The sequence below is a fragment of the Rattus rattus genome, chromosome 15, assembly GCF_011064425.1.
Source record: "Rattus rattus isolate New Zealand chromosome 15, Rrattus_CSIRO_v1, whole genome shotgun sequence".
Lineage (NCBI taxonomy): Eukaryota > Metazoa > Chordata > Mammalia > Rodentia > Muridae > Rattus > Rattus rattus.
The window spans coordinates 19,527,368-19,550,087 of record NC_046168.1 but is presented as its reverse complement, the minus strand read 5'-3'; positions in this window follow the sequence as shown (position 1 = coordinate 19,550,087).

Here is a 22,720-nt window from a genome sequence, read left to right as displayed (position 1 = left end):
TCCAGTCCCAATATCCCCTTCTGGACTCTGTAGACACTGAGCTTTAAATAGAGCTGTGGTCCTGGGAGGGACATAGGTCTTCCTGCCTCCCGAGACTGTGGGTCTTGGGAAATCAAAGACCTCACTGCAGACCTAGGTATTTCTCAACATGAGCCACTAGGGGGAGCCAGGGTCCCGTTGGGTCCCTCTACAATGCAGTCCTGGCGGCATTAGCCTGCCCTGCACGGCAGGAGGCTTGCGAACAGCAGAACAAACATATTTTCATCATGAACTATGTCCTCTGAGGGCACAGTGTGAGCGGATTCAGGTGTGGAAGAGTGAAGATGATAGAGGGGCTGCCTGTGGCGGGGGTAGGGGGGTGTCCCCATCCATAACATCCCCTCAGCCAGGACTTTAAAGCAGACAGGCCCTCCTCCAATCCTGCCTCTTCCACGAGTCAGTAGCCCAGAGCCAGCCATGAGCTGGCTAAGTTCAGAATTCTGCTAAAAGCACTGGAAATGGAGATGTTCAATCCTGTTCAGGCCTGGCTCAGTGGTGCTGAGTCCAGACCCCTTCCTCTGACACACCTGATGCGGTGCCGAGGTTGCCGAACGGGAGCCAGGAAGCCTGGATCACGATAGCCTCAAAAGGTCCCAGAGTGGAACTTCCTGATCCCCAATATATAGCAAGGGCCCCAGTGGGCTTTGCTTCAGAATCTTCAGCCCCACCACTCCTCCAGCTGTAGGTTGCTGGGACCTGTTTAGGAGCTTCTGCCGTTTGTCCATCTTCCCCCCCACCCCCACCCCCACCCCCACCCCACACCCTCTCTTTCACTCCATTCCAGAATCTTTCAGGCTAAATCTCAGTTAATCTCAGTTAACACCCTGGCTTCTGTCAACAACAGTAGATGTGTCCACACACCCTGTCTGAGGAAAGTATACACACACACACACACACACACACACACACACACACACACACACAGTGCTGGACATGAAGCATGCTGTCTCTACAAGGTTGCTGACCAGGTGACTGAAACCAAATTCCCTGAGCAGGGAGCCAGAATCTGGCACGTGCCCTAGATTAGCTCTAATGTCACCCACTGCAAAATCATGGTCACACTTAAAAGATTCTGAGGGGTTTTTGTTTGTTTACTTTGTCTGTAACTCAGTTGTGCAGCTGTTGCTTTTAGCCTTGGTAGTTGACGACACACAGAACATAGTGATGTGACAAGGTGGGAACACACCTGAGAGAGGCTGTCCTCTTTGCAGTGTAAGAGAGAAAAGCATAGTGAAAAGATCATTGCTGATAGTAATAGAGAGATAGAGATAGACAGATGACAGACAGACAGACAGACAGGTAGATGGATGATAGATAAGAACAGCTTCAAAGGGGGAGCTGCAGACTGAGGGGCAGACAAGGTGATCAGAAGGGCTTCCCTGACAAAGTAAGATCTCAGCTGAGAATTGAAAAATGCAAAGACGTAGACAAAGGAAGAATGGAAGACTGCTTTGTGTAGAACGAAGCACAGCTCCTTAGGGGCTCCTTTTGTCATATCCTTCAAGGAGCTGTTTGTGACTACTGTCCCACAAAGCCCCTCCTGCCTGTCTGGCGCCCCTGTGCTCAGACCAAGCAGTCTGGTGCGTTTCTTCAGCCTCTCTCCTTTATCTCTCAGGACCCAGTTGATGGGACAGTACAGCAGCAAGGCCTGGCCTGTGTTCCTGGCTCTGTGCTTAGCCTGCAGCTGGCTGTAGCTGGCACAGCACACCCTCCTCTCCTGTCCTCTTACTGAAGTTAGTTCTGTCACCAGGGGCAGGAAAGGAACTCCCGTCTGCCCCCACAGGGAAGGGAGCAATACTTAGGGCAGAGAGGTCCCCGGAAGGAGCTTCAGAATGGGTAAAAGAGACACACTAGCAAGTTCGTTGATTAAACAGGACCAAGGCACACTGTAACTGAAGGCAACTTAGCAAGACAGGGCTCATTTGAGGGAAGCTGGGGCAGGAACTCAAGTCTAGAACCTGGAGGCTGGACCACGGAGGAACGCCTTTCACTGGCTCACACGTTGGCTTCCTCAGGTAGCTTTCTGTTTTAAATTTCAGTTTATTTTATGTGGATGGATGTTTTGCCTCCAAGTGTGTCTATAAGCCACATGCCTGCAAGGCCAGTGGATCCTTGAAACTGGGCTTACAGTCAGTGGTGAGCCTCCGGTGTGGATACCGAAAATTAAACTCAAGCTCTCTGGAAAAGCAGCCAGTGCTCTGCCCAGGTGGCTTTCTCATCCAGCCCAGAGATAGTGCCATCTTGAGTGGGTGGGGCTTCCCATTTCAATGATCAATCTAGACAATCTCTCACAGACTTGATGGAGGCAATTATTTAACTGAATTTCTTTCTTCCCAGACAACTCTAGGCTGTGCCAAATTGACAATTTAAAGAAGGAGGAGGAGGAGGAGAAGGAGGAGGAGGAGGAGGGGGAGGGAGGGAGAGGGGGAGGGGGAGGGAGAGGGGGAGGGGAAACATAGGGGAAGGGAGGGAGGGGAGGGGGAGGGGAGGAAGAACTAGCAAGGACAGAGAGGAATTCATCACCGTGCTTCAGAGTAGCTATTTGTGAGACTGGACAGCTCGAAGCTACTTAATCTACAGATAACTCTAGGCACTACGGAAAACATGTGCTGGGAGACTCATTTTTCTTGTCCATAGAATTCAGTCCTTAAAAGGGTAGGTTTTTCATTTTTATATTTCTCACTAAAATATTGTTGTTGTTGTTGTTGTGATTGTGTGTATATGCGTGTATACACATGCTTGCATGAGGTGACTGAAATACATGCCATGGCACATGTATAGAGGACAACTTTATGGAGTTGGACTTCATAGCAACCGAAACCAAGGCCACTTGGTATCATCAGAACCCAGTTCCCCCACCACAGCAAGCCCTGGATACCCAGACACACTGGAAAAGCAATTTTTTTTTATTTAAAATCACAACTCATGATGATGTTAGAGGACTTTAAGAAGGTCATAAATAACTCCCTTAAAGAAATACAGGACAACACAGACAAGCAGGTAGAAACCCTTAAAAAGGAAACAAAAAAATCCTGTAAAGAATTACAGGAAAACACAACCAAACAGGTGAAAGAATTGAACAAAATCATCAAGAATCTAAATAGAAACAATAAAGAAACCACAAAGGGAGACAACCCTGGAGATAGAAAACCTAGGAAAGATCGGGAGTCATAGACGCAAGCATTATCATCAGAATACAAGAGATAGGAGAGAATCTCAGGGGCAGAAGATACCATAGAAAACATTGACACAACCATCAAAGAAAATGCAAAATGCAAAAAGTTCCTAACCCAAAACATCCAGGAAATCCAGGACACAATGAGAAGAGCAAAACTAAGGAGAATAGATATAAAAGAGAGCGAACACTCCCAACTTAAAGGGCCAGTAAATATCTTCAACAAAATTATAGAAGGAAACTTCCCTAACTTAAAGAAAGAGACGCCCATAAACATACAAGAAGCCTACAGAACTCCAAATAGATTGGACTAGAAAAGAAAATCCTCCTGTTACATAATAGTCAGAACACCAAATGCACAAAACAAAGAAAAGAATATTAAAAGCAGTAAAGGAAAAAAGGTCAAGTAACATAGACCTAGAGGATTACACCAGACTTTTCTTAGAGACTATGAAAGTCGGAAGATCCTGGACAGATGTCATACAGACCCTAAGAGAATACAAATGCCAGCCCAGGTTACTGTATCCTGCAAAACTCTCAATTAACATAGATGGAGAAACCAAGATATCCCATAACGAAACCAAATTTACACAATATCTTTTCACAAATCCAGTCCTACAAAGGATAATAGATGGAAAACTCCAACACAATGAGGGAAACTATACCCTAGAAAAAGCAAGAAAGTAATCTTCTTGTAACAAACCCAAAAGAAGAGAGCCACACAAACATAATTCTACTGCTAACAACAAAAATAACAGGAAACAGCAATCATTGTTCCTAATATCTCTCAACATCAATGAACTCAATTCCCCAATAAAAAGACATAGATTAACAGATTGGATATGTAAAGAGGACCCAGCATTTTGCTGCATACAGGAAACACACCTCAGAGACAAAGACAGATACTACTTCAGAGTAAAAGGCTGGAAAACAATTTTCCAAGCAAATGGTCCCAAGAAACAAGCTGGAGTAGCCATTCTAATATAGAATAAAATCGACTTTCAAAAGAGATTCTATCTTGCCACCACGATTTCTGAGGATCAAATGTAGGTTGTCTGGCTTGTGTGGGTAAGGCCTTGATCTGTTGAGCTGTCTCACTGGGCCTTGAAAATAAGATATTTTAGGTATGCTATGTGGATGGAGAAGATAGTATCAATGGAGAGAGCATTCACTAAAGGGTCCTCTACACAGGTTACAAGAGGGAAGGGTGACCTAACCCACAGCACATCTACCATTTTAATAATCCTATTTGTGATGTCTACCATTGAGCAGTTCCACTACAAGTGGCCTGGTTGATTTTGTTGAAATTCCTAAGTGCACTGAGCTAAAAAGTCAGAAATCAGGACCAGAGGAGGGAGTAGAGCTGAGGGAGCTGGCCATTTTCAGCCCCTTCTGTCTGTCTTTCTGGCTCCTGCTCTGGGTGACATGAAGTAAATCCCCACTAGCTTATCCACTGCATTCATCTCTATTGCAGACTCCAGGAGGCATGCTGGGAAAGAAAGCTGTGAGGACTCAGGTGGAAGCAGGAACGTGGGGGTTGGGAAGGGGGATGACAATTTTAAGTAGTTCATCACCAGCTCTGTTTTCTTCTATGTGTATATTTATGATTGTGTGTGTGTGTGTGTGTGTGAGAGAGAGAGAGAGAGAGAGAGAGAGAGAGAGAGAGAGAGAGAGAATGAGAATGGGACTTCGTATTGGCACTACAGTGTATATGTGGAGGTTAGATGACACCCTTCATGTCGGTCTTGGCCTTCTACCTTGTTTGAGTCCCTTGTTCTCCACCATGCACACCAGGCTTTCTGGGTGACAAGCCTGAGGATTCTCCTGTGTTCTCTTCCCATCTTGATGAAGGACACTGGGACTACAGATGTATGTGCTACTCCGTCTGGTTTTACATGAGTCCTGGGCATCCAAACAAGTGCTTTATCCATGAGGTCATCTCCCAGCCCCAAGAAGACCATTCCTGTTTCACAGGATCCTCTTGCCTGGGCTCAAGACACCTAGGATTAGACACTTCTCATCCCTGAGGCACATGTCTGAGAAATAACTTAAGGAAGGGAAGGTTTGTCTGTGCCAGGGGGCTGCATGCATCGGGAAGGAGCCATGGGGGCATGAGCAGAACTCTTCCATGGTTACTGAGTGAGAAGGGAAGCTCTGGCCAGAACCTAAGGCCCCTCCTGGTAACTTACTCTTTCTTTTTGGTTACTGTGACATATAACACTGTGACTAAAGGCAGCGTGGTAGGACAGAGTTGATCTGAGGGAAGTCAGGGCAGGAACTCCAGGCAGGAAACTGGAGGTGGGCACCACTGTCCGGGCCCTCTTCCTGTGCTGTGGTCGTTTGGATGAGAAATGTCCCCCATATTATGGGACCTGTAATCACTTGGTCCTCAGGTCGAGATGCTGTTGGAGAGGTTCAGGAGGTACAGCACTACGGGAGAAAGTATGTCGCTGGGGCGTAGGCTCTGGGATCTGTGTCTGGACTTGGATGTGGTGCTGGGTAGGCCAGGTTTCAGCATCACAGACAAGAAGCTCAGGACGGGCTGCACTGAGGCCACATGCAGCATCAGTGGTAGAGGCCGTGTGCTGAAATATGCTGGGATCGTTCTTCCTGGCAAATGCAATTTATCCAAAAGGACAATACAATTTCCTCAGGGGGGAATGGGTCCTTAAGGAGTCAGGATCCTTACATTAATTTTTAAAAATGTTTGGGAAATTTGTCCAGCAGGTGGCGGGGGTACACCAGGAAATAGCGTAGCAGCCATTTGTCTTTTGAAGCGACTTTTCTGTGGTTCCATGTCATCTATAGACCCTCTCGGGTATTCAGGGACCCTGGAGAGGTGGGCACATGTGAAGCACTATGAAATACCGAATGGCTTCGTAGGTGTGACAGATCCTTCTTCGTGGATAGCAAAAATGTAAGAGCATTCAGAAGAATTTCTAATGTAAGTGATAAGAAGGCCTTTATCCCACCACCCAGAGGCCGAGGCTGGTGGATCTACATGAGTTTGAGGCCAACCTGATACATAGTGAGTTTCAGGCCAGTCAGGGCCACACAGTGATAAATTGTCTCAAAAAACATAAAACAAAAACAGCAACAAAAAGGCAGGAGGAAGGAAAGGACCAACCAGATTAGGGCAGGGGGCACCGAGGAGGGCAGGGGAGCACCGAGGAGGGCAGGGAGCACTGGGAGGGCAGGGAGCCGAGGAGGGCAGGGAGCACCGAGAGGAGGGTGGGAGAGCACAGAGGAGGGCAGGGAGCACCGAGGAGGGCAGGGAGCACCGAGGAGGGCAGGGAGCACCGAGGAGGGCAGGGAGCACCGAGGAGGGCAGGGAGCACAGAGGAGGGCAGGGAGCACAGAGGAGGGCAGGGAGCACAGAGGAGGGCAGGGAGCACAGAGGAGGGCAGGGAGCACTGAGGAGGGCAGGGAGCACCGAGGAGGGCAGGGAGCACCGAGGAGGGCAGGGAGCACCAGAGGAGGGGTGGAAAGCAGAGGAGGGGCAGAGAGCAGAGGAGGGCAGGGAGCACAGAGGGAGGGCAGGGAGCACCCCAGGAGGGCAGGGGAGCACAGGGGGAGGGCAGGGAGCACTGAGGAGGGTGGAGCACAGGGAGGAGGGCAGGAAGCACTGAGGAGGGGCAGGGGAGCACCAAGGAGGGCAGAGAGCACCGAGGAGGGCAGGGAGCATTGAGGAGGGTGGAGAGCACAGAGGAGGGCAGGGGAGCACAGAGGAGGGGGGAGCACAGGGGAGGGCAGGGAGCACTGAGGAGGCAGGGAGCACCAGGGGCAGGGGGAGCACAGAGGAGGGCAGGAAGCACTGAGGAGGGCAGGGAGCACCAAGGAGGGCAGAGGAGCACCGAGGAGGGCAGGGGGCACCAAGGAGGGCAGGGAGCACCGAGGAGGGCAGGGAGCACAGAGGAGGGCAGGGAGCACAGAGGAGGGCAGGGAGCACAGAGGAGGGCACCAAACACACATGCAGGCAAAACCCATATATGCATAAAGTAAACAATTTCTTGTAAAAAGTACATTAGGCTCAGTAGATGGCTCAGTTGGCAAAGTGCCCACCATGATAAGCATGAGAACCCAAATTTAAATCCCCCAAATCTGCATAAAAAGCCAGAATGACAGAATGAGCCACAGCACCGGGGATAAGGATGAGATCCCTGAAGCTCATTGGCCGGACAGCCTAACCAAATTGATAGGTTTCAGGTTCAATAAGAGGCCTTTCCTTAATAAAAGGATGGATAGGAGGACTCTGCCCTCTGGCCTCTGTGCAAAAGTGTGTACACACACACACACACACACACACACACACACACACACACACACCCCTAACAAGTACGTATAGTATATATACAAACGTATTAGAAGTTGAATATGCTGTTTAATATCTGTAATTCCAGCACTTGGGAGGTGGAGGCAGGAGGATCACAAGTTTGAAGCAAACTGGGACCACATAACAAAATAGTGTCTTAAAAATGAAAGAATGTGGAAAGTAAAGAGCTACTGGGTTTGGATTCCCAGAATCCATGTAGAAGGTACAGCCTGCACCTGGGGAGATGGTGGCACAACCTGCACCTGGGGAGGTGATGGCACAGCCTGCATCTGGACAGATGGTGGCACAGCCTGCACCTGGGGAGATGGTGACACAGCCTGCACCTGGGGAGGTGATGGCACAGCCTGCACCTGGGGAGATGGTGGTACAGCCTGCACCTGGGGAGATGGGGCCTGCACCTGGGGAGATGGTGACACAGCCTGCACCTGGGGAGATGGTGACACAGCCTGCACCTGGGGAGGTGGTGACACAGCCTGCACCTGGGGAGGTGATGGTGCACCTGGGGAGATGGTGACACAGGTGATGGCACAGCCTGCACCTGGGGAGGTGGTGACACAGCCTGCACCTGGGGAGGTGGTGACCTGCACCTGGGGGTGATGGTGACACAGCCTGCACCTGGGGAGATGGTGGTACAGCCTGCACCTGGGGAGATGGTGGCACAGCCTGCACCTGGGGAGATGATGGTACAGCCTGCACCTGGGGAGATGGACACAGCCTGCACCTGTACAGCCTGCACCTGGGGAGATGGTGACACAGCCTGCACCTGGGGAGATGGTGGTACAGCCTGCACCTGGGGAGGTGATGGTATGGCCTGCACTTGGGAAGGCGGAGACTAGCAGATCTCAGCAGTGAGCTTGCCAGTCAAATCAGCTATTTTCAGATTTAGTGAAAGACCTTGTCTCCAAAAAAAAAAAAAAAAAAAAAATTAGGTGGACTGGTTGAGGAAGACACCTGATGTTAACTCTGGTCCCTATCCATACCTACATATACACATGCACACACATTGTAAAAATGAGGCAAACATTTAATTCAATGAAATTAAAAAATGTTTAAAATCAGTGGAACCAACAGATTAATAAAATTGATGTGTCTTTGGGTAGACTCATATATTTTTTAAAGGATTAAGTTACTAAGTCAAGGACAAAAGAGGAATCCAAGAGAACCAGACCCCACAGGTGCTAAGGCAATAATAAAATACTAATTCTCAAAAGCCACAGACTATCAAGCTTCTATAATAAAGCCATCATGCAGAGAGTTCTATGACTACTTTAAGCATTGGATTTGTAATCTAAAACTATATTTTTAAAATCCCCAACCCTGATACATTCACCATATTTCAGTATAACAATATTATTGTGGAATAGCTCACACGCTACAAGTTTCGCAGACATACAGTGAACATACTTCATAATTCTTCATGGAGTCAGACTTGTACAACTGTCTCTATGATGACTTTTAGAAGGTTTTGTTACTCCACAAAGATACTTGGCATCCAGTATTAGTCATCCCCATTTCCCTCCCACCTCCTGCCCTGTGTGGCCGCTAACACGCTTTGTTCTTGAACTTGACTATTTCAGGCCTTTCATACCAGGGGAGCTGTGATGTGTGTGGAGTCCATAACCTTTCTTCACTAATCACGAGATTTTCAGCGTTTCTGTGTTGTCCTGTGCAGAATGAACTCCACCTCCTCTGACGTTAAGCAGCATTCTGTTGTATTCCTGCATCATATGTTCAAGTTCTGGCAATGTCTTTTGCCAAGAACCATCTAGGAGAAGCTAAAAACTATCAGGTGATCTTCTGAGATGGTTCTGCCATGGACTAAAACCTATGATGGATTGACTTCTCTAGGCAAGGCCGAGAAGATTAAATCTGAGGAAAGATTCCAGCTACTAATATTCTTTTCCTGTTATTATTAAATATTAACAATCATTAGGTATTGACCCACCCTTCTGAACAGACTTCCACAGACCTGCAAAGATGTACTCTCTTGTAGTGATGCTATACAGACATTAGATAATGATTCTACACAATTCCTTGTTTGATTCCAAGTTTAGGAGGAAAGTTTTTAGAGATGGTCTTAGTTGATAGAAAGATGTAATAAAGTTAGAATCAAGAATAGAATGTGCTCACTCCTCAAAATAGTAAGTAAATAAGAAATTACAATGAGCTTTCATAATCACACTGAAAAGAGGAATAGAGTTGGGACAATTTTGTGTTAAAGAAAAAACATTTAGGTCCAAGGATAAAGTCACAGGTGTGCACTACGATAAGGCAAGGCCATGTGAAAACTGTTGCTTTGAAATTTTAATGAGCATATTATAATGAAACACTGCTTTGAACTTAATATCAACATCCTCCTGTAACTCCCATTTTGTGTAACATTTTATCTCTGAGGTAATTTTCATCTACATAGGTATTAAAAGACCAGAGAAAAGAAATAAAGTTGTTGGTTGAATGGTTTGGCTTGGGGAGTTCTGTCCCATCCATCCATCCATCCATCCATCCAAGTGTGTTTGTCTGATTGTGTATGTTTATGTGTAGGTATATGTATTTACATATAAGCATGCATGAATACTTGTGGAGTTGACTGTAACAGAGGGTCAGGCCTGGCGGGTGTGTGAATGTTTGAATGTATGTTTCTGTGAATATTTGTATAAAGCATCTTAGTTCTTTTCACTCCCTTTCTTGTTCACAAAGAGTTAACCAGCTAATCAGCCGGAGAGGCTTTTGGCTGAATAAACCGTTTGACTTAACCCCGTCCCCCCATACACTCTGCTGTTTTCCTTTGAAGCAGGAGACTCCAGTTTCTGGACTCAGAGGAACTCAGGCAGGCCAGCTACCACTACAAAGTAACTTAGACTTAAGACAGGTACATGTTTTATTATAGAAAAGGCAACCCTAAATATCTCACAAGACCAAGTCTCACCCCTGCCAGTGCTCTTTACCCTCACCTTACCTCAAGAGAGAACCAAGAAAGAAGAACCACTGGGGTCGGCCCCTGGCAGTCGTTAAATTAAAATATTGCAAGTTAATATTCTATGATTCTGGAAAAGAAAAAATAATAAGACTAGACAACAGCTTGGGATTATGAAGAAGATCCACACAGGGGGCTCTGGATAGATGGCTCAGGGGTTAAGAGCACTGGCTACTCCGAGAACCCAGGCTCCAAGCAGCCATGCAGTGCACACAGCCATCTACAATTCCGGTTCTGAGAGATGTGATGCTCTCTTCTGCCCTCCACAGGCGTCAGGTACACAGGTGGTGCACATACTTGCAGGAGGGCAAAACATTCATACATTTAAAATAAAATGGGTAAAGCTTAAGAAAAGAAAGAAGGAAACCTACAAAAAGTGTGAGGGAGCCAAGCTGCGACAAACTCCTAGGATTCCCTGCAGCTAAGACTTTCGGCAAAGCTAAGGTGGAACTTGTGTTGAAGTGGAGCCACGGATGTTGGCAAGATTAGAAGCATCCTCAGGAATGCTGCAGGTATTAAATAGAGGCAGCCCAAGGCAGTGCACTGGACTCAGATGATGCTACCCTACGCACTACCCTACACTACCCTACACCAGCCTACACCAGCCTACACCAGCCTACACCAGCCTACACCACCCTACACCACCCTACACCAGCCTACACCACCCTACACCACCCTACACCACCCTACACCACCCTACACCACCCTACACCACCCTACACCACCCTACACCACCCTACACCACCCTACACCAGCCTACACCAGCCTACACCACCCTACACCACCCCACACCACCCTACACCACCCCACCCCACCAGCCCCACAACACCCACACCCCACACCAGCCCACACCACCCCACACCCCCTACACCAGCCCTACCACCCCACACCACCCTACACCACCTACACCACCCCACACCAGCCCACACCAGCCTACACCAGCCTCTACATTCCACCCTACCCCACACCACACCCACCTTTTACACCACCCTACACCAGCCTACACCACCCTACACCACCCTACACCACCCTACACCACCCTACACCACCCTACACCACCCTACACCACCCTACACCACCATACACCACCATACACCCTGGAGGCCAGATACAGAGCTATCAGAGTTCCTATTTTCCCTGCTGGACTTTGGTTGTTCTGTGGTCTCAGAGAAGGGATGTGTACTATGTATTGGAAATGTGTAACTTGCTTTAGTATTTTACAAAGTTTGATGGCTATTTTTGGTTGTTAGCTTGAACATGTACATCTGAAATGAACTATAATCCAGACATGGAGGGCACGCCTATGAGAAATTATTTTTTGTTGGTTTGAAGCGGGTGAATCTACTTCTCGTCTGGGCCTTTGAAGTAGGAGGACACAATTCTTTGATCCAGATCTTGAGACTGGAAGGCCCGCCTCTAATCTGGGCCATACCTGCTGGAAGCCTATAGAAGGAGGTGGACAAAGGAAGCCTTGCTAGCAAGTCCACTCCTTCACTGGCCTTAGAGCACATTTCTCTGGGATTTCAGTGAATACTGAAGACCAGCAGGGACACCCAGCCTGTGGAGTGAAGAACTTCTGGATTCCTGGCCATTTTGTTCAGTCTACCATTGTTGGACTGGTTGGACTTTAGCCTGTACATGATTCTAGTAAGTGATGTATATTCATTGTCTAAGTTCTGCTACTCTAGAGAACCCTGACTTACTACACAAGGGCTCACAGTTAAGAATTTGCTTGAGTCTCAGAGGAGAGTGGGGATTTTGAGCAGTGTTGGCAATGTTGAAAGTCTTTGAAGAATCTTGAAGTTGGACTAAATGTGTTTCGCCTCACATGAGTGCCATGAACCTTTGGTGTCCCAGAATGTTATGGCTTCAATCTGAACCGCTACCCAGAGGCTTATATTGTGAACACATTTCCCCAGCAGGGGGTGACTTTAGGAGGCTGTGGAACTGTCGGGAGCTGGGGCCAGGCTAACAGAAGTAGGTTACTAACACAGCTCTTCAAAGGTTGTTAGCCTAGCTCCTACCTTGCTATGGCTCTGCCAGCAGGAGAGAAGTCTTCACCACCTTTCCAGCTCTGCTGGACAGAGCCAGCTGACACTGATCCTAAGTGGCTCTCCCCTCCTTGAAAAAGGATCGTCTTCCAACCCATGATTATGGGCCGTGTTCACTTATTCAGCCTTTAATTTCTTCCAGGGAGGTCTGTCAGTTTTAGTATCTAAGTCTTCTATTTCTCTAAACTCATTCCTATTTCTTGCAATCAGGGAGCTAAGAAAACAGTGCCACTATCTATCCCTCTGCCACACCGAGTACTTTGTGCTTCAGCAGCAGACTCTTTCCGACTCCCCACCTCTTCCTTATGACTCTGTAAAGCACAGCTCAGAGATGTCCCTCTGATGTTCCCTCATCTGCCTGAAGATAGAGACTCCAAAAATGAGCACAATTGTCACAAGACTTTTCTTAGGAATCAAACCACTCAGGGAAAGATGAACTGCATATAGGCCATAGTATGAACCATATCAACATAGATTTTTTTTCACACCCTACCATTGCTCATCCTTCTGACAGCCATGAGTGCTTCCCTCAAATAAGCTATTCCCATGTTGCTACATCCTGCTCCATTCTCCCGCATAGAAAGGCTATGCAACTTCTTAGTCTCAGGGGACTTTAGGGAAACACCTTTCTCTTCACATGGTCTTGCAGGTAATTAATTTCCTCCTCTCAAACTACTATAAATTTCCTTCTGTCTTAATTCCTTTTCTTTTGCTGTGAAGAGACACTCTGACTAATGCAACTTATATAAGAAAGGACTTAATTTGGCCTTGCTTACAGTCTCAGAAGGTTCGTCCTCGGAAGGAACACAGCAGTAAGCAGGTATGGTACTGGAGCAGGGACTGAGAGCTTACATGTTATTAAGGTAGAGGAAGGACGATAGAGACTGATTTTGGCATGGGATTTTGAAACCTCAAAGACACCAGTGACACACCTCCAATAAGGCCACACCTCCTTCAATAAGGCCACGCCTCTTAATCCTTTCTAAACAGCTCCACCAACTACTGACAAAGTACTCAAGTATGGAAGCCTAAGCGGGCCATTCTCATTCACACCACCACATTACACTTCCCGGCCCCCACTTTTATGTCTCGTAGACATAAAGAAAAAGTCCAACTTTAGAAGTCCCCATAGTTCTTCAGTCTCGACTCTGTTTAAAACTCCAAAGTCTCTTGGGACTCAAAGCGATCTCTTAATTCTTAATCCCCTATAAAATCAAAAATAAAATTACATATTTCCAATGCAGAATGGCACAGAATATGCATTATTATTCCAAAAGGGGGAAAGGGGGCATGATGAGGAAATACTGAACCAAAGCAAGACTAAACCCCAACAGGGCAAATTCCATTCCTGTATCTCTATGCTCTGCCCTTTCGGCTTTGCTGACTACAAGACAGTATTCTCCCTTGGGTTGGTTTCACCCTGACTTACTTAGTGTTTCCTTCACTATGAAGAGAAACCATGACCACGGCAATTGTTATAAAACATGTAATTGGGGCTAGCTTACAGTTTCAGAAATTTAGTCCATTACCATCATGGTGGGAAACATGGCAGAATGCAGGCAGACTTGATGCTGGAGAAGCCGAGAGTTCTACATCTTGATCTGAAGGTAGCAGAAGGAGACTGGATTTACTTCACACTGCATTTAGCATAGAAGACCTCAAAGTCCTGTCCCCATGTGACACACTTTCTCTATCAAGTCCAAACCTCCTCCAATGAGGCCACACCTCCTAACAGTGCCACTCACTGTGGCCAAGCACTCAAACATGTGAGTCTATGGGGGTGACCCTATTCAAACCACCACAACCCCCACCCCCTGTATGGAGCTCTCCTCAGCAACTATCCCAAGGCTCTAGGCAATCCAGGCTTCACTTTCATAGCTTCACACAACGGCCTTTCCAGGACTCTATGCAGGGACTTTCCTGCCACACACATGGCTTTCCTCAACTGCAAAGAAAAATCCTACAACCCCTTCTGGACTTTTGATTCCAGAGCCACATGGGCAAAGCTGCCGAGTTCTGTTTGCTTAGGATGGAGTCTGGTCCCATCCTGGAATTACATTTGCTTAAGATTTCCTTTGTTGTTTTTCTTTAGGAACAGATGATGCCTTAGACCTGCTTTCCCCCCATATTGCAGGGTTAGCAGGGTGGGGTATCACTCCGAGGGTACCACTCCTTTTCATTTTTCCTCACGGCTTTCAGCACAAACCAAGGCATCAACATTAAATTTCCTGGTACTCTTTTTCTTCTTAAACTGTACATTTTATATGCCTCCTCCTCCTTCTCCTCCTCCTCCTCTTTCTCCTCCTCCTCTTCCTCCTCCTCTTCCTCCTCTTCTTCCTCTTCTTCCTCCTCCTCCTCCTGCCTTCCTTGCTTTATAAACTGTAGAACTGCCCAAGAATGATAATAACCACGAGGCCTACACCATGGCTGTCTTGAAATCTCTGTGATGTTAGTCCAAAACACTTTAATTCAGCCTCCTGAAGATTCTTAGAACAAGGGCAGAAACCAGCCACATTCTTTGCCAAAATCACCAGAATGGCCTCTAGGGCCATTGCTAATATTGTTCCCTTCTGAAGCTTCTTGGGCCGAGCATTCATTGTCCATATTACTCTCAGCACTACTGTCTTCTGTGCTACTACTAGGATGGCCCATTAAACTCTGCTTAAGGATTCAACTATTTCCCTAACCCAAAGTCCCAGAGTCTGCCCTCCTCCTATGAGCAGCATGGTTAGCCTGTCACAACAATACTGCAGTCCCCGGTACTACAGCTTCTTAGGATCAATTATTGAGCCTCCAAAGAGCATTCTCTCTTGTAATAGAAGTATAATTTCTTCTTAATTTTATTTTTTGGATTGTTTGCTTTTTGATTGCAAGCCGTGGTGGTCTGGCCCCCTTAGACTCATGTGTTGAATGTTTAGCCCATAGGGAGTGGCCCTATTAGTAGGTGTGGCCTTGTTTGAGGGAAGTCTGTTACTGTGGGGGTGGGTTTTGAGATCTTCCGTGGGCTTAGGTTCTTCAAAACCTACTTTAATAAGGGTTCTTAAATGCTTCAACCTCCCTTCGAGCCCACCACCCACCAGAGGTAGTGGAAAAGAAAGGATAATAGAACACAGGGAGATGTGGACCAGTTTAGAAATAGTTCTTTGGGGTGATTTCAATCTTCCTTGTCAGAATGTCAGCAGTCCAGTCCAATAGCAAAACACCAACATGAATCAGGAGCAGGAGTCCATCCAGTCCACTCGGCAATCACCACTCACAAATCAGCAACAGCAGTTTGATCCAGAAGAAACTGTGAGTCCCCACCAGTAAGCGGAAGCAACAAGAAGCATCCACGATATCACGAGAAGTTCTTTGGTGAGTTACTCTCTATGAAGTCATGACAGGTGAAGATCAACAACGCCATGTAAGGTGAACCAATACAAGAACATCGTCAGTGAAGACCAGCGAGACAGAGCAAGGGAAACCAAAGCAAGAGCCTCATCCTACTGTCTGTGGAGTCATATTTAAATTCTTTCTCAGCATCATGTATCCTCTCATGTGCCTGCTTCACCAAAACATCCTTCCACCTGTCTGTTCCAGCAAAGCATTATATGACATAATTGAATTTCTAAAGAAAACAGAAATTTCCATTTCAGTCTCCTATGCTCAAGCTATGCCTACTGTGCACACAGTCTACTTCAGCTGCCTGCACATGAAGATGTAGAACGCTCAGCTTCCTCCCCAGCACCATGCCTGTCTGGATATTGCCATGTGTTTCACCATGATATTGGACTAAACCTCTGAAACTGTAAGTCAGCCCCAATGAAATGTTTTCTTTTATGAGAGTTGCCATGGTCATGGTGTCTCTTTACAGCAATAAAACCCTAAGGCAGAAGTATATACGTGAAGTACATATAAATATAATATAATCATATCCACCACAGTTCTTGAGTATTATTATTCTTTCAGTGCATATGTGTGTGGCATATGGGCATATTTGTATGAATGTGTGCATCTGTATATTTGTGTGCATGTAAACGTAAACATTGAGTGTCTTTCTTGATAGTCTCTACATTATTATTTTATTATAATTTATATTAAACCCAGAGCCCATAAATGTATCTACATTGGCCAGCCTATAAGCTGTAGTAAAATGTCTTTCTCCACCAACCTATTGCTGAGGTTCAAGATGAACAGAACCATGTCTGGCTTTTAACTAGTTTGTTTTAATCATTGTTCTATTGCTGTGAAGAGATACCATGACCAGGGCAAAAAAAAAATTTAAAACATTTATTTGGGCTTGCTTACAATTTCCGAGGTTTAGTCCATTATCATCATAACAGGGAGCATGACAGATGCTGGCAGGTGCTGGAGCAGGAGCTGAGAGCTTTACATCCTGATCCCAGGCAGAGAAGCAGAACCTGGGCCTGGAATGGGCTTTTGAAACTTCAAAGCTCATCCCCAGTGACACACCAACAAGGCCACACCTCCTAATCCTTCTAATCCCTTCAGACACTACTCCATGATGACTACACATTCAAATATATGAGACTTATTGGGCCCATTCTTATTTGAACCAGCACCCGGGTGCTAGGGATCAAAATTTAGGTCTTCTTGCTCTTGTGGCAGTGAAGGAGTGGTTCTGATGCTAAGGTCCTGTTCCCTAGTTGGTTCTTGATCTATCAGTAAATTAGCCATGGGCTAATTGCTGGGTGGAAGGAATAGGTGGGATTCTCGGGCCCCCACAGGCAAACTAGAAGATGTGGGGGAGAAGAGTTTTTGCAAGCTTGGAGGAACAAAATGTGACCAACCATATGAAATCTCTGGAGAAATAGCCATATAGGTTGCTTCTCCGGGTGGGGGGGATGGGCTGTTGAGCTGAGACTAAAGGTAAACAACTAAAGTTCAGGACAGATTTAGGGTGCTGAGCTAAGAATTTTAAGGAGAGCATGATAGCCATGGGATATTAATAATACCCAGCAATTGAGCCAATAAGGCAAGTTGAAATTGAACAACTGTGTGTCTGTGTTTTTCATCTGCAGAGCCATTATTCTCCAAGTAGGGGCTGGTAGAACAGTCTGTTCCCAGAGCTTAGGCAGGGTAGCAAATGCTACATGCAAGGCAGCAGAATCTTTATTCACTGGGTCATCTTTCTGGGCCAATGAGTATTTTCTGTATCCTTGTCATGAGGTAGTGTATGCTTTTTGATGTGGAGAACTCAGTAGCAATAGCTTGATCCAGGAATCCTTGTATAGTACTACCTCTTTTCATCCTCCAGAAGGGTCCTGTCCTCAGTGGTCAGCACTCTGCAGTCAGCACACGCTGGGCCTTCAAAGAGAAGAGCTTCATGGAAGCTACTTGTGTCTACATCTGTTCATTGTCTTCCATAAATACCAACCCAAGCCTGTTGGGGGTTGGTCTGATGCTGCTATGTATTCAAATGCTAAATATTGGTCCCCAAGATCTCACTGCAGTCCCAGTGAGAAGATTTTCTCATACACCAAATGATGTTGTATAAACTTTGCTCACCCTGACTGACTAAATAAAAGTGGCTATAGCCAAATTCTGGGGGGAATAGAGGTAGCCAGGGTTTTGTTTACTGGACTGGAGGTCACAGGTAAGGACAATGAAGAGAGCGAAAAATAGGAGAAAGAGAGAGAGAAGGAGAAAGAAGACAGGAGGACAGTAGGCCTTCATTAGATGGAATAGACCATGAGCATGTGGCCAAGAGAAGTGCACCCTGAGGACAGACTGATGGAGCAAAAACAGATCCGGCAAGAGTCAAACAACAAGTAATTGAGGAGCGCAGCTGGAAAACAGCCAGTCTAGCATAAAGAAAATAGATTAGGGGTAATTGCCCAATAATTGTGCTAAGCTGTTTAAATAAATTGATAGGACTCAGTCTTTATTATTGGGGATTTGGCTGAGTCATATTAAAAACTAATAGTAATAGCAATTACAACAACGTAAGTCCAGTGTTGGACCCTGGATCCAGTGCCTCTCTCTAGACAGAAAGCAATTCCAGTCCTGAACCATGTCCACCCTCCAATGGCATGCCCTAAAATAGAGAAAGATGAATGGACTGTAAAGGCTTTGCTATTCTTTGTCTCTTCCTTCTAAGTTGGGATCTCTGATAGGAACCATCACAGAAGTAAATTCTTTAAACATGGCACAGGGTAGCCATGGGTAGAGGAGTTCACCATAGCAGTTTCCCTCACACCTAACTCTGAAGGACTCCAAGCAAACGGTTTAGTCGCAGAGGTCAGGTAAGATGACAGAACGTTCTTGTTAGAGATAGCCAACTCCTGCAAAGTCCTCTGACAGCCACATGCCTGTTCCATGCAAAGAAATAAAATACTTTAAAGAAGCATGGCGATGCTAATTGTATCTGGGAACCTCTATGCTAATATTGCCACATACTGTTTTGTTGTATTTCTGTTGCTATAACAAATCACCCCACACCCACACCCACCATAACTAGCAAAGAGACAAGGTGGAGGATATCTCACGGCACTAAAGGTCTCTACACATGCTCTGTTGACCCTTTGCTTTTGGTTCTGTTGGGAGGAAATACACACCATGAGGTAAAAAGACAATATAAACCCTATTTGTCCCCATTTAAGGACCAGGACTAATTTTGTTGTTTTCGTTGTTTTTGTTGTTGTTGTTTTATTGTTGTTGTTTTGGGGTTTTGTTTTTTTTTTTGTTTTTTGTTTTTTGTTTTTTTGTGGTTTTTTTTTGTTTTTTGTTTTTTGTAAAAAAAGATTGTAAGTCACCAGCTTCAGGGATAGACTATAAGTCCTGGAAACTAAGTCATAAGAAACAGCTCTAGGAACAGACTATAAAACCCAGAACAAGATTACAAAACCCTCTCCCAAAGAACAGCCTGGGGATAACCACAAAAAATAGGGAAATATCTTACCTCAGAATGGGCCATCTGCACTGGGCAGCCCTACTTCATCACATGGTTGAACATTTGTGACATCGGAATGCAAACCACTGATCACCTGTGACCCCCCCTAGCACCCAACAATGAAATTTTAGTTACCTAATCCTTCTAGAGAGTTGCCCCTGTTCCCTATAAGAAGGCCTGTGTGCCTTTGTCTTGGGTCACCATTTTAGAGAATGGTTGATCTCTGCAGAATAAATGCTCTTAACTGAGTCTGGGGTCTTCCTCCGTTGGTTTTAGAACCCTTACAGAGGATGTATTGCATAATAAAGCAAGCTGCTCTCCATACCCCAGGAAGAAAAAAATGGTAGTTCTTTTCTTTAAGGACACAAGCTCCTAACAGTCTAAAGCCTCCTATAAGTCTTTTGTCCTAGCAATCCCATCTAAAGCCGAGAATGCCAAGCTGGGACCAAGCCTTTAACACACAGTCCTTTGGAGAACATTCCAGTCCAAGCTACAACACCCATGGAACAGATTCTGAAATCTCAACCCATCACCCTCGCTTGGGTCCTGTGACCCCATCCAAGTGGGTGAACTGTGCTCGGTTAGATGGCTTTGCTCATTTGCTGACACAATCCACTGTGAATCAGTCAGATGTTTCTTTGAGTTTTCTGTGGGTTCTTGGGGCTTTGACATGCAGAGTTCTCTTAATCCAGGGAACAGATTTGGGCAATCTGTAGCCTCAGAGTCAGAAGCTGTGGATGGCCAAGTCAACGGGGTTGGAGAACCTGAGCCTCTGGCTGGTGGGAGTGCCTGTGTAAGTTTTCTCTCCTCTGCACTGTGACCAGAGAAGGAGCATGGATGCAGAGAAGCCTCCAGGAGTTCCTCAGCCCAAGCACTCCCTGGTGGGTGCTAATTGCAAGCACAGGGCACTCATGCCAGCTCTGCCCTCCAGGAGCCCAACACTTCCCTTAGATCCTCTCTGTCCCCAGGTAAATCACCCCAACTGCACCCCAGTAACACAGGGCTTTTCAGAGATTGGAAAAATAACAACTCTATTATGAACAGAGGCTGCTGGAAGGCGAGCGGTAGCATTTTAGAGATGTGTCACTTTCTCTGGGTTCTATGAGACATTTGCATTTAAATAGCCTCTTGATCTCTTTGTCTGAACTTCACAAGAGCACTGCCTTCAAAGAGCTGACTAACTGGGTGGCCCTGCTCAGTTTTGACTTTGTGTGTTGTCTTAGTCTGGCCATCCTAGTTCAGGCGACACTTGCAAACGCAATGCTTAAATTAGCTTTTTTGTTCTTACTGGGTAAAACTCATGCAGTTTCTGGGACTGATGTCCTTCCTGTCATATCTCTGAGTGTCTCTCCATGGGAACAGGTCTCACCTTGTAGGATTGATTCTTCTGTGGCCAGGGCTGGAAGCAGGTCAGACTCGGTCCTGGACCAGCCAAGGGTTGCTGGGATTGGCTCATGCCTCCCTCAAGGGCTGGTTCTTACATTTTCAGGCATTTTGCAAGCCACTTCCTCAACAGTAACCATTACAGAGTAAATGACTGCCCCTGTAGTACAAGTTACATTCAAAAAAGCATGAATGTTCAAAGCTCACTATCTTCATTATCGAATGGCATGGCATGCCAGTGCCATGAGGTCATTCACACTAATGTGTCTCTGATGTGAGGGTATGTGATGGAATTCAGTGAGCTTATGCTTCAAACAAGTTACAGTGGCAGAATTTACAAGGCAGTAGCCCCCTTTTCTTTAATTCAAAGAGCTGTTTATTCACTGTTTAACACTATACACACAATGTTAACAATGGACAAAACAGAGTAACTGCTGGGTTTCTTCACCAAGAAGCCTAGCACATCTTCATCTGTCCTAAAGCATTCTGAGTCCCCCTTTCTTTGTTCCTCAGTAGTCCTATGTGTAGAGTATCTATCAGCTTGAGATGGGATAGTATAAGGGACAAAAAAATTGTTCTACTTCTTTAGTTTCCTTGGCTGGTCTGTTTTCTGTTGCTACAACAAAATGCCTAAGTCTAGATGCCTTATAAAGAAAAGAGGTTTACTTAAATCACAGTTGTGTAGTTCAACTGGTCATGGCACCAATTTCTACATGGTGAGATTTTACATGGTGGCATATGTGTATACACACAAACACTCTACATTAAATAATGTAAAAAGTAAGTCTCTGTCTGTCTCTGTCTCTGTCTCTGTCTCTCTCTGTCTCTGTCTCTCTCTGTGTGTGTGTGTGTGTGTGTGTGTGTGTGTGTGTGTGTGTGCATAACTCAAGAAAGTAGCTGAAGAGTAAGACATATAAAATGTGCTGTAGTGTAAAGAACAGAGCTTGTGGACATCTAAAGGGCATTGGAGACAAATTATGGCATATAAAACCAATATTGTCTTAGTATACAGATAAAAATTGTCCCCTAGTAGCATTTTAAGTTTTGTTGCTTCTCTAATGGAAATTTTCTTTTAAAAAAGGAAATTTCGTATCTCACTGTAGGTAGTTAAGGAGCAAATAGAGTCTTTTCTGCACTGGCTAGTTTTATATGTATTTTTAGCTCAACATAATCAACATGCTAAAGTGAAATATTTGGAGATGACATGTTTTAACCCTATCTGATAAACTCTTCCTACAGAAGGACTGCTCTACACTTCAAGTAGGCTGCTAGGCCCAAGGGATTTTATGATGCTTTTATCAATGCCACCCAAAGAGCCAAAGAAAACCAATTGAATGAAGAATCCTGTAAGAGGGTCCACTATTGCTTTGTATCTTCTTCCTCTATGGCTCTGAGTATAATTCTAAAGGGACCTTGCTATAGTTTAGATGCTTAAAGTTTCCCAGAGGCCCACATACCAAAGGCTCAATCCCTGGAGTGGTGCTACTAGGAAGTGGTAGAGTTTCAGAAGTTAGGGTCTCATGGAAGGTTTTCGGGTCACTGGAGGTATGCCTTAAAGGGGAGTGTCCAGCATCCTGGCTATGACATAAATTGTCTTCTTCTCAATGTGTTCCCACAGTGGTGAACCTCTCTCAAGCTCTAGAAGTCCCATATGTGGATCTACTTGACTTTAGACTAGAGATTTCAAAACTGTAAGCCAAAACCAAACTTTTTTCTCTGCATAGGTATATTTTATTATACTGACTAAAAGCTAATTACCTCCTCTCTTTTGGTGTAAAAAAGAAAAAAAATATATACATTTAATATACATGCTATATATTTATATGTTATATAAATATATTTATATATTTTATGTATATATATTTATTTTAAA